The sequence below is a fragment of the Magnolia sinica genome, chromosome 10 (genome assembly GCF_029962835.1).
Source record: "Magnolia sinica isolate HGM2019 chromosome 10, MsV1, whole genome shotgun sequence".
In the NCBI taxonomy this organism is placed as follows: domain Eukaryota; kingdom Viridiplantae; phylum Streptophyta; class Magnoliopsida; order Magnoliales; family Magnoliaceae; genus Magnolia; species Magnolia sinica.
Genome location: NC_080582.1, coordinates 40,670,671 through 40,683,195, shown reverse-complemented (window position 1 = coordinate 40,683,195; position 12,525 = coordinate 40,670,671). Strand labels below are relative to the sequence as shown.

Genomic DNA, 12,525 nt, shown 5'->3' with positions numbered 1-12,525 from the left:
TTTATTTTTATTTTTTATATATACATAGTAATACCTGAGCATGAAGATCCATGATCAAACTACCAAGCAACACTCTCCATCATAAGTCCTGATGGTTATAAGTATAATGCTTTACAAAATATACGCAACGTCAACATTGCCAAATCGAAGAATAAATGCAATGCATCGAGAAAGCTAAGTCTTCCAAGCTACTCCAACCCTGAAAAAAATGGGAAATAGGAGGCTTAGGCCAAAAAGCCTAGTGAGTACACACGTGTGTGCAGTGTGTCCTACAAGCAGGCAAGATAAATGTACTACAAGGAAATCATACCATAGCCATAACCATATTACATGCATCCGTAATCACGTCATCATCATCATATTGTCATGCCGTAATTATACAATATCGAAAATACTGACAAGTCCATGAGTCATACAATATCAGAGTACGCAATATAAATCAGCATGTAAATGAGGAGTTATAAAGAGTCAAATATCAGATGTCGAGGATGCAACACAATATGTGGTGCGAATGAAATGACTATGCTGGAGTGAAGTCGGGATGGTGGTACGTAGTATCGCAGACTATGGGTCTCACAGGACTTCTATCCAAAATAGTCCCATACCTAATTTGGATAGTCGGACTCAATGTGGTAAACTCCCGATCTCAAGTTAGTCGCGCGCCCAACCGAAATCTTGGCCATTGCGAAGGTACACACAAATAGTTGCGCACCACCGGCAGTGAATAGTAAATGAATGAATGAATGAGTATGCAACTCCGCTCAATAAGTCCACATATCGATCAGTTCATCTCTGGGATCATCAGGGTTTAGTACACTCCAAATGACACTGTCTCTCTCCTAACAACACAAACCAAGTGAGCGTAAGAAACCTCACTATCCGCCTGCTAATAGTCCGCCAATACCTATCCAGCGTCGATAGCGGACTCATTCACGAGCCGGTCAAACTCAGGCTAGTAATGCCCCCTACCCTCGGGCGGGTAAGGCCACACCCCTTCCCAACCGACCGACACGGTGGGAGACGCGCCTCCTGATATTTGGTACTCGGGCGCTCATGTATCCACTCGGTCTCGGCGTTGGGGTCTCCCGGCCTCGGAGGTTTAGGGATTTTCACCGTGGGACATCTATGGCGCCCGTATGCTGTAGAACCAAATATTTACGGTGTCCCATCCGGCCATCCACGATATGCTGTGGAGGCTACGGCCCGATGTTGCTAGGGCACACAATGCAAGATGCATGAGTCATACAATACGGTCATGCATATGCGCATACTGTGCACTCATGTGAGATAACCTCCGCCTATCAAGGAGTCTCATAACAATCTGTCCAACGAGATATGCAATGGTCAACCACATCTCATAACAAACATGCAGATGATGCGTATGGGCATGTATGATAATGCTGTGCTGTCACATACTCATAATCAGTATCAATAACCGGCCTCAACAATCGACTTCGACAATGTGGACATTTAACCAACAATGTCCCCAAGGAATGACCCACATAAACATCAATACATACATCATGGTGAAATCACACCACATCGGTCCTCAGATACATCGCTTCGGGTCTCACACAAGGGCCGTACATTCATCGCATTGGGCCTCACTCATGGGCCGCATATAGATCAAATTGGGCCGTATCATATGTGCACTACACATCGCAATGGGCATTGGCTCATGGGCCATGAATACACCACATCAGGCTTCACGACCCATGAGCTTCAAATACACAATAGGTGGGCCCTACACATCGGCCTCAAATACATCACAATGAGCCTCATCATATGGACCAGAAATATATCTCAATGGGCCTTGCCCATAGGCCACAAATACATGGCTACACCAATTATGATAAGTCTCATACTACAACCACTTCACACGTCACATAGTTAATGACTCATATTTGGTACTGCATAGTTAAGGGCCAAGAGCCACGTTTCATCGTACCATTTACGGTTTAGCGATCACAGCGTATAGAATCCAGGACCTTAATAGCATTAACTTGGGTAATATAACTCTACATCACATTCGGTTAGTGTACAACTTAGTTATATGTGATTCAAGTGGCGGTATCTATATCGATAAGCACAAACCTGCGTCATTGAATGGCCATCAATGCCACTTGATTTCATACGGTTAGGTGGCCTTGTACGTATTTCACATTCATACAATTAGATGACTACGTATACTACATGTACTCCACCATTGCCTATGATTAGGTGGCTATACATACATCAAATACCCACATGATCAATGGGCCAAACAGGTAATATCACACCCTCACACCACTAGAGTTTATATATTTGTTATAATTAAATATGTTTTTAAGAGTTTAAACACAAGTATCATGATCCTATTACTTGGGGCCGCACTCTAACCAAAGTGCCAAGTGATCAAGGGATGTCCACAATCAGCCCATTTAAAGGATTAATCATCATTACTTCAAAACTTACAATACCAGTTCATCATACATTCCACACATGGAATTTACAAACTCTTATCGAAGAGGCCCAATGGTTGGCCCAAACAAGGCTATCACTGACGGGCCCACATGGCGTTCACTTAAAATGGGCCTTAACATTCTTGAGCTCACATATCAATGGAATTCATAATGGGTCCTATGCAGTAGAGTCCATGGGGATTTCCCATGAGGTTGAGTTGTGTGTGACCCACCTACGACTTAGGTCTGCTTTGATTATTTTAGTCCAAGTCCTAAAATGATATGAGGAAGTGGATGGTCTGCATGGATTAAATAGATACACCACGGTGGCCTTAGGTTGGATTCAATAGTTAAGTACTTATCCTCACAGCCTTGTATTGTATGGTCCAATTCAAGTTGGATCGACTGTTCTGTGAGATAATGGCCTAAAGGAAACCCGGTATATGGGTCGATATCTAATACATTGTCAGGATGGCCCATAATGAATTTTCAATGATGAGAGTTTAATTTGCATTATTTCAGAACGTACGACTATCTAATCATTGGATGGGCCTAAGTCTTGGTAACATATCGTCAAAAGAGTTGATAAAATAGATAAACGATGAGGATCTTAAATATAAATCATGTCGTAACCATGGTGGATTAAGTGGCATAATACCTACATCAAAGTGGGTCATACCACACACAAGTTGAGAGGGTTACCCTCCCTTAAATATTCATAATTATTTGTTGAGCCCACAGAGGTGTGGTTCATAAATCCAGCCCATCCCTTATGTGTGTCCCACTTGGTTGAGTGGTCAGACCAAGTTTCAGATACATCCAAATTTCAGGTGGACCTAACAGGTGATTTACATACTCGAGCTTCGAGTTGTACAGACAGTTAAGGAGATCAAGGTTACATGGGTGCAAAGAGATGTATTTATTGCATATACACAATTCACCTATTTTTATTTTTTTATTATTATTATTTTTTTTGAGATCATTTTATAGCATCATCCAAAAATGAATCATATCCGAAGATTATCTGGACCTCACCACAAACAGTAGTGGAGATAATGATTTCACCACTAAACAATTTACAGGGCCCACCATACCGTTTATTTTCCATCCAATCTGTTCATAAGGTCACAAAGACCTGAATTAAGGGGAAAAACAAATTTCATACTACTCCAAAATTTCTAACCCAAAAGGGTTCCAATGGTTTATGTTCAATCCCCGCCACTTTTGTAGTGTGGCCCACTTGATAGTTAAATCTATCTCTTTTTTTTCTTTTTCTTTTTCTTTTTTTTTCTTTTTCTTCTCAAGCCTTAAGACAAACTTGCCAAGTGGATGGACGGTTTGGATATAACACATACCTCATGATCAGATTCATCCAAATCTTTTTTTTTTTTTTTGTAATTATTATTTATTATTAATATATATATATATATATATATATATATATATATATATATATATATATATATATATATTTTATGGTGTGGGCCACCTGAATTCCATGTACGGCTGATTTTTTGGATATCCCACTTTCTAAAGGGTACCCATTAAATGCACGGTGCTGATGTTCGACATACATCATGGTGGGACCAGTGGTAGGACCCACCTCCTTCCAGCGTCAGTGGAGACGCTGTTAGCAATAGCGTCACCGACTGTTGTTTTTTTTTTTTTTTTTTTTTTTTTTTGTTTTTTTTTTTTTCATATATGGGACCCACAACCGGATGATCCAGTCCATCTGTTGTGTGTGTCCCACTAAGTTAAGGGGTCATTCCAAGTTTCAAATACATAAAAATTTCAGGTGGGCCCCCCAGAAAGTACTTTTATATGTTTTAGCATGTTTTCACATAAGTTTTGATGGTGTGGCCTACCAGAGAAATGTATTAGCTTCATTTTTTTGCTCAACGCCTAAAATCATCTGAAAAATTGAATGGACGGCATGGATTTACTACATACATCATGAGTGGGGCCCATTGTAGACCCACACCTCTTCCCTTCTTTTTCTTTCAACCGGCGGGACGCTGCCTTCTTTTTTTTTTTTCTTTTTTTCTTTTTCTTTTTTTCCCTTTGGTGTGTATGCACGTGTGCATGTGTGTGCGTGTGGCTAACCAAATTGCAATACTTGAACAATTTGGATGGCTACAACATTCTGGTGGGGCCCACTATCAATGGGTCCCACATAAAGCCTATAATAAATTATTATTATTTTTATTATTATTATTATTTTTTTCTATGCATCCATACCATTAATCACATCCTTATCATCATATCATCACAAGTATAAATTATTATTATTTATATGTACTCTCTTATGTATCCACACCATTGATCACATCATTATTCTCAAATCATTTCCACTAATAATCATACAAATAATTAAAAAAAAAAAAAACAAACCAAGAGTAAAGTGGGTGTACTCACCTTGATGAATTAGATGGATGGTTGAGATGGATGGAAGGGATGGAATTGATGGTTGAGATGGATGGAAGATATGGGAATGATGGAGTTGATGGCCCACCAAGATCATTCCTCTCTCTCTCTCTCTCTCTCTCTCTCTCTTATGGAAAAAAATAGTGAAATGCTAAGGGATGGAGGGGTATTTATAAAGAAATGGATAAAATTTTGGTTAAGTTAAGCTAATGTGATTAATATTAGTTTAGGCTAGGATTATAGTACTTAATTCATGCTTTGCAATTAATGGTGGATTAAAGGAGCATGGGATGGCATGGTGTGGTGATGTCATGCATAGTGTATGGCATGGAAAAATGTTGACTTTTATGCACATGAGAGAGAAGAGGTATGGGTATGTGACATCACACACATGGGTAGAGATTCTCTCACCCATGTGTGGCATGTACATGTGTGCATGACATGTGTTGTGCACATGTGTGGAATAAAATACATGGTGCCATGCGCACATGATACACTTATTATTCTTCACGGCGTATCTCACTAACGGAGTATCATACCGACGCACGGGTGGTACCTCCACGATCGCGGCGACGGGGCGGTCGATATGAGATAGGTTTCAAGGTCTTGGGGTTCCGGTCAGTTGAGTGTGTACTATGAATGATCAATCCATGTCTAGCTAAGGGCTTCAATCATCATAAGCATGAAAAACAGTACCGAATGGACCAGGTGTTACATCAATCCTGGTAAACAGGATCATTCAGAGATATGAATATGTCCTTTGAATCAAAATTTTCAACAAATGGCTTTAAACGGTGTCCATTCACTTTGAAATCATTGCCATTGTTTGGATTCCGAATCTCAATGGCCCCATGAGGATAGATATTAGTAACAGTGAAAGGGCCGGTCCAACAAAATTTGGGTTTACTCGGAAAGAGATGTAATCGAGAATTGTACAAAAAGACCTTTTGACCTAGTACGAATGATTTTCGAAGAATGTATTGATCAGGAAACACCTTCATTCTGTCCTTGTATATTTTTGAGTTCTCGTATGCATCGTTCCAGATTTCTTTAAGTTCATTCAATTGAAGTTTGCGCAGCGAGCCAGCGTTGCCTAAATTAAAGTTTAGATTTTTAATCGCCCAGTAGGCCCTATGTTTCATCTCCACAGGTAAGTGGCAAGCCTTCCCATAGACAAGTCTAAAGGGAGGCATTCCAATAGGAGTCTTAAATGCAGTATGGTAAGCCCATAAAGCATTGGTCAAGTAAATTGACCAATCCTTGCAGTTAGGGTTAACCATTTTTTCCATTATGTGTTTAATTTCCCTATTGAAAACCTTAGCTTGCCCACTTGTTTGTGGGTGGTATGGAGTGCTTACTTTGTGAGAGATACCATATTTCTTCATTAAATTTGTAAATGGCCTATTGCAAAAGTGTGATATTCCATCATTAATGATGGCTCGAGGCGTTCCGAATCAGGAAATGATGTTTTCTTTTAAGAATTTAATGACGATTTGATGGTCATTGTTTCGGCATAGGATCGCTTTTACTGCTAGCAAAATATATAAATTTTCAAAGGATTGAGGGAATGGTCTCATGAAATCGATGCCCTAACAATCAAATTCTTCTATGATAAGAGTGGGGTTTAAAGGCATCATATTTCTATGGGACAATGCTTCCAATTTCTAACAACGCTCACAAGCTTTGCAAAACTCATAGTATCCTTAAACATAGTGGGCCAATAAAAGCCATACTGCAGAATTTTAGCCGTGGTCTTTTTAGCAGAAAAGTGACCACCACAGTCCTAAGAGTGACAAAAGGAGATGACACTTTGGTGTTCATTCTCTAGCACACATCTCCTTAAGATTTGGTCTAGGCAATATTTGAATAAATAAGGATCATCCCAAAAGAATTTGCGTACCTCGGCAAAGAATTTCTTTTTATCTTGCCTAGTCCAATATGTTGACGTAGAACCTGTGGCAAGATAATTAATAATATTTGCGAACCAAGGTGATTGAGAGACTTTAAACAATTGTTCGTTAGGGAACATGTCATTTATATGTGTTGTCTCAAGGGAATCAGAGAGATCAAGGCGGGAAAGGTGGCTAACCACTACACTTGCTACTCCCTTTTTATATTTTATTTCTAAATCAAATTCCTGAAGTAGAAGGATCCATCTTGTCAAGGGAATCAGAGAGATTAAGGCTGGAAAGTTGGCTAACCACTAAATTTGCTACTCCCTTTTTATATTTTATTTCTAAATCAAATTTCTGAAGTAGAAGGATCCATCTTATCAAGTGGAGCTTAACATCATTCTTATAAAGAAGATACTTGAGTGCCGCATGGTCCGTGTAGATGATGATCTTGGATCTAATCAGGTAGGACATAAATTTGTCCAAAGCGAATACTACGGCTAAGATTATTTTTTTCTATAGTAGCGTCATTCGCTTGGGTAGGATTTAATGTTCTACTTGCATAATGTATAATGTAGGGCCTCTTATCTTTTCTTTGACCTAATACCACCCTAAGAGCATAGTTGGACGCATCGCACATAAGCTCAAAAAAGATGCTCGAATCTGGTGGTTGCATGATAGGTGTAGTGGTTAACATGCCCTTGAGCTTAGAAAAAGTTTCCTGGCATTGCTCAGTCCACTCGTATGGTACATCCTTTTGAAGTAGATTACATAAATGACGAGAGAGGTGACTAAAGTCCTTTGTGAATCTTCTATAAAATTCGACGTGTCTTAAGAAGGATCGCACATCACGTATGTTCTTAGGTGGAGGTAAGTTAGAGATAAGATCAATCTTAGCCTTATCTACCTCAATTCATTTGAAGGAGATGATATGTCCCAGGACAATTTCCTTATGAACCATGAAATGACACTTCTCCCAATTTAGTACCAAGTTTTTTTCCTCACATCGCTTTAATACACATTTAAGATTCTCCAAACAATCACTGAAGGATGGACCAAAAAAAGAGAAATCATCTATGAAGACCTTTAGATATTGCCCCACCATGTGAGAAAAAATACTCATCATGCATCACTGAAAAGTGGTGAGGGCATTACATAGTCCGAATGGCATCCTTCAGTAAGTAAACGTGCCAAAGGGACACGTGAATGTAGTCTTTTTCTGATCTTCAAGGGCTATCTCTATCTGGTTGTAGCTTGAATACCCGTCGAGGAAGCAATAATATGAGTGACCAGCTAGCCTTTCTAAAATTTGATTAATGAAAGGTAAAAGAAAGTGATCATTCCTCGTAATGGTATTCAATTTCCTGTAGTCAATGCACATTCTCCAATAGTAGTAACTCTAGTTGGCACGAGTTCATTATTGGCAGTGGCTACTATAGTGATTCCGGATTTCTTAGGAACCACCTGAGTTGGACTCACCCATTGGCTATCCGACATAGGATATATAATACCCACATCTAATAACTTAAGAACCTTGGCCTTAACCACTTCCTTCATGTTTAGAATTAATCTACGTTGTGGTTGCCGTGAGGTCATAGCATTATCCTCTAGATAAAATACGGTAAGTACAAATCGAATGCTTAATTCCCTTGAGGTCCACAATCGACCATCCAAGGGCTCCCTTATGCTCAATGAGAGTAGAGATAATCATACTCTTCTGTTCCTGCTCAAGGTGAGAAGAAATCACCACTAGGTATGTCTCATCTTGACCTAAATAGACATATTTCAAATCAGAGGGCAAAGGTTTTAGGTCAAGCTTCGGTGCCTTGAGGTTAGACGGTAGAGGCACTACATCAGTATGAGGTAATTCTTCAAATTGTGGCCTCCACCAGTTAACTTCAAGTACCGGCATAGTATCCAGCATGGTTCCCATCTCCCTAATCACATCATCATCTAAATCATGGGAGTGGGCCAGGCACGTCTCTAGAGAGTCAGAGGATAAGGTCAGAAAAGTTCTATCTTCCACTAAAGAGTCAATCAGGTTAATATCATATAAATCGTCATCTTCCTCTAACTGTTTGCCTGTATTGAAAAAGATATTTGGTTCTAATGTCATATTTCCAAAAGATAAACTCATGACTCCATTCTTACAATTAATGGTTGCATTTGATGTGGCAAGGAATAGGCGACCAAGAATGACGGGAATTTAAGTGCTTATGTCCATAATGGGTTGAGTCTCCAAGACGATAAAATCTACCGGGTAGTAGAATTTGTCAACCTGGACCAACACATCCTCAATTATCCCTCTTGGTACACGAACTGAGTGATTGACAAGTTATAATGTAGTCCGGGTGGGTTTTAATTCACCTAAACCCAGTTATTCGTAGACCAAGTAAGAGATCGGATTTACGCTTGCTCCTAAGTTAAGAAGTGCGTGCTCAATTCGGTAAACCCAATTACATAAACAATAGTTGGGCTACTGATATGTTTATATTTTTGTGGCACATCTTGCTTCAGAATGACACTCATTTTTTCTGTTAAAAAGATTTTCTTTTGAATATTTTGCCGTCTTTTGGTTGTACACAAGTCTTTTAGAAATTTGGCATATGAAGGTATTTGTTTAACGACATCCAGTAGAGGTATATTGACCTTCACTTGTTTTAGCACCTCTAAAATGTCCTGAGAGTTAGAGAAATGTTTTAGTGTAATCAACCGTTAGGGAAATAGAGCAGTCAGCTTGCCTTGAAGTTCCGGTTCTAATTCTTATGGAGCAGTGCTAGATCTATCATTGTTATCCTCTTTTGGGTCCTTAGGCTTTTCAACCCTGATTGGAATGGTTTTGTCAATGGTCTTCCCACTTCTAAGAGTGGTGATAGATTTAGTTTGCTCCATCTGATTTGAAGAGCTTGGGTCGCTAACTTCATATCGCGGTTTTGGATTGGGAAGAGGTTGAGCTGGAAGGCTTCCCTTATTCCTAATCACATTCTTCGTCTTAAGCCCTTATATGGCCTTTGTAAAGTCTTGAAAGGCTTGTAGTATCCCCTGATTGAAAAGCTCTTAATTTTGAAGATGCTTTAGAACCGGATCCTCTTGAGGTTTCCCTTGATTTGGAATTTGATTAAAGAATCCTTTAGGAGTAGCAGTTTGTCCATTCCTCCAACTAAAATTGGAATGATTTCTCCTACTAGGATTGTATGTATTAGAGGTGGGTCCATTGAAAGGCCATTGGTAATTATTCACGGCATTAGATTGCTCATTCAGTACCTCTTGAAAAGCAAGTATTGTTAGGTAATTTTCAGTTGTGTGAATGTTGCAAGCACAAATACCGCAAATAATTTTATTAGCCTTATCCTTCTTTAGTTCAATGGCCTTGAATTGCCTTATGAGATTAGCCACTTTAGCATTGATATCATCATCCTCTTTCAGAAGGTATATTCCACCCCTCTCCTTTGATTGAGTGGGCCTAGAGTGGTGCTCGATTTTGAGAGGTGTCCCATGATTGTGCATTTTCAGCAAGTCTGTCCAAATAATCCCACACATCATTGACATTTTTGTTCATGAATTCCTCATTGCACATTGTCTCGACTAATTATCGCATGGAAGATGTCAGTCGATTATAGAAAAAGTATGTAATGCGCCACATTTCAAAACCATGTTATGGGCATGAACTGACAAGATCATTGAACCGCTCCTAACATTGGAAGAATGTTTCATCTTCCTTTTGGGAAAAGTTCATGATTGACTTTCTGAGGGTGTTCGTTTTATGGTGTAGGAAAAATTTCTTATGAACTCCCTTGTCATGTCATTTCATCTACCAATAGATCGTGGACGTAGTAAATGCAATCACGTCTTAGTTTTCTCTTTTAAGGAAAAGGGAAAGAGTTCTAACTTAACCATGTCCTCAGACACGTTCGGAAAATATAGAGTGACTATGAACTCATCAAACTCTTTCATGTGTAAATATGGATTTTCAAATTTAAGTCCATGGAATTTTTGAAGGAGTTGGATCACCCTTGGCTTGATATTCATATGTCCTGTATTTTCTGAAAAAAATATGCATGAAGGTATGCTCACCCCCGCCAGTTGTAAATAATCTCATAAAGTACGAGGCAGGAGTGCTTGATGCACCTCATTCTCATCCTGGATTTCCTCAACCCTAGGTCGAGGTGGATTTGGAGGTTGATTGGCCTGTTGATTAGTAGCCATAACTTCAGTTAACTCTGTGGATCTCAAGTGATGTTTAATATTATGATGGATAGATAACCCCTCAACCAATCTTCATTCACTCAAGATACGTCGAGTGTTATCACGGACCTACTTGGGCATGAAACACTCATAGCCCTCAATTTTAGAATCTAACCTAAACCTAAAAAAGAAAGAGTGAAATAGAAATATAGAAATAGAAAGAGAGAGAATTAGAAAGAAGTTACCAAATTAGAAGTTTCTATTTTAGGATCCTGCAAAAGAAAAAGGAAAGTGAATTAGTTTCTAAAAAGGAACTAGGAAAACAACCTAGTTTCTAAAAACAAAAAAAGGAAAGGAAATTAGTTTCTAAAAATGGATAAGGAAAGTTTCTAAAAAATAAAAAATTAGTTTCTAAAAACAAGTTAGGAAAGTTTCTATCATAGAATTAGAAAGTAAATTAGTTTTTAAAAACAGAAAAGGAAAGTTTCTAAACCTAGAAATAGAAAGCTAAGTTAGTTTCTAAAATAATTCTAAAAAAACCTTAACATAAAAATAGAAAGTAGAAAAATCCTAATCTTAAACTAATTCAAAACTAGTTAATCTCAAAAAAACGCAACCTTTAATCTCCCAATAATGGCGCCAAAAACTTGTTCACAACCCTAAGTGTAGGGTCGTGATGTAGTAATAATCTCGGTAAGACCGCGGTCGAATCCCCAGGGACTAATCTTGTGAGTATTCTGAAAGCAACTAGAAGTAGAACTAGAAGAAGATGTAAATCTAAATATGGAATTAAAGGGAGTAATTGTGAAAGTTTTAATTAGAAACTTAAGAATTCAAAGGTGGGAACTAGGGTTTCCAAGGATCCACTTGTAGTAATCAGGGAGATCTATTACTTGATTCAAGAACACAGCTAGAATCGGAATTCTATCCTATCCAGTTGGAAGATATCTCAATAAAACCAAATCTGAATTTCCTTTGACCTAATTCTCAATGGATGAGAGTTGTGAGAACTGGAAGTGATTCCATCACCTAGCCATGTCCAGGAGACAATGGTAAATAACAGGATATACCAATTCCACAATCAAACATAGGAGAATTGTGAGGGTTAGAAGGGATTCCATCACCCAACCATGCCCAAGGGATGATGGTGGACAACAGGATTTACTAACTTCATGATCTCAATAAATGAAAAGAAGATACTCAAAGCTATTGCAGATCTATTGTAATTTGAGTCACAACAAACCATTAAAAATTGAAAGTATTCCTTAAATATCAAAATAGAATCAAAGAGAATTCAACATAAACATGAATCAAAGTAATAGAAATATCCCATCACGCTACAAGCTTCACCTCTTAGCCCTAGTTAAGAGGTTTATCCAACCATAGAATGATTAGACTAAAGTCTCCTAAGAAAAACATGAAAATGACTAAGGAAGAAGAAGAAAAACTCTTGGCGACGGCTTCTCCACCCTTTTGCTCCACTCCTTAAACCCTAGAAGATGCTTAGGAATATCATAGGGAGTCCTATTTATAGTTGTGGAACTCCAACTTTTGCACCTAATTGGAAAACTCTAGAAACCACC

General features: G+C 38.6%; 1 non-coding gene across 1 annotated transcript; it reads left to right on the top strand.

Annotated features, from left to right (window-relative positions):
• The first annotated feature begins 10,404 nt into the window (after window positions 1-10,404).
• Window positions 10,405-10,511, top strand: LOC131217823 (small nucleolar RNA R71). Its single transcript, XR_009157413.1, has one exon. It is a non-coding gene; the product is annotated as a small nucleolar RNA R71 (small nucleolar RNA).
• Window positions 10,512-12,525: the final 2,014 nt, after the last annotated feature.